Source organism: Centroberyx affinis, unplaced genomic scaffold, assembly GCF_046629955.1.
Source record: "Centroberyx affinis isolate AG114_WGS23_722 - 3 ecotype Tasmania unplaced genomic scaffold, CSIRO-AGI_Caff_v1 ptg006578l_1, whole genome shotgun sequence".
Classification (NCBI taxonomy): domain Eukaryota; kingdom Metazoa; phylum Chordata; class Actinopteri; order Beryciformes; family Berycidae; genus Centroberyx; species Centroberyx affinis.
The window spans coordinates 30,001-31,053 of record NW_027283331.1 but is presented as its reverse complement, the minus strand read 5'-3'; positions in this window follow the sequence as shown (position 1 = coordinate 31,053).

The window sequence follows — 1,053 nt, the reverse complement described above, 5'->3', positions numbered from 1 at the left end:
ATTATTCAGGATTACCTGTGCAGCCGAACTGCCTGAACAGGTAGAAACAAGATGGAATCTGATTGGTCCAGTTTACTGTCCAGCTGCTCCACTGAGCGCTTTTATTTTGAAGGAGGAGAGGAAATAGAGCTGACAGCAGAACAGGCTCCAGGTATCTTGTTTGTCACCAGAGGTGGAAAGTAACTAAGTACATTTACTGTACTGTAATACAGTACTGTACTTAAGTACAATTTTGGGGTACTTACTTTGCATATTCAGATTAATAATACAAAATAAAATCAACAAATAAATTATGATGTATTATTATAGATTAAGATAAAACTTTATTGATCCCCAGGGGGAAATTTACAAACTACCCAGCAGTAAATAAAGTCATTAAAATCAGCTTCACCTTTACCAGCTGCAACATTAAAGTGATGAACACATTAATGCATCAATAATTATAATCCAATAATATAATATACATTATTCTGAAATGGGCCATTCTGCATAATGAGTACTTTTAATTTTGGTACTTTAAGTATATTTTGATGCTAATACTTTTGTACTTTTACTTATGTAAAAATCTGAATACATATTTCTACACTGTGGTGTTAAGTACAAGATCTGAGTTCTTCTTCCACTGCTGTCTGCTGTCTGAAACTCCTGTCAGGCTTTTTCTAACTGAACATCACAGCTGATGTGGATCCATGTTTATATTGTGATTTCAATTCAATATCAATTTTATTTATTTCTTATTTTATTTCAATGCACTGCCAACACCAACGCAGCAGTGCAGCGGGCTGGACCTCAGATCTGGACTACGAAGGGATGAACATGATATCTGTAAACCCTTCCTTCCTTCCTTCTTTCCTTCCTTCCTTCCTCCCTTCCTTCCTCCCTTCCTTCCTTCCTTCCTTCCTTCCTTCCTCCCTTCCTTCCTTCCTTCCTCCCTTCCTTCCTTCCTTCCTTTTGTTTCTCTGTCTCTGGGAGCTGAATGTGAACATGGACAGTTTTCCTGATGAACTGTTTCCAGAAAAACTGTTGATCCACTTTTAAGGAATGAAAAAAAAA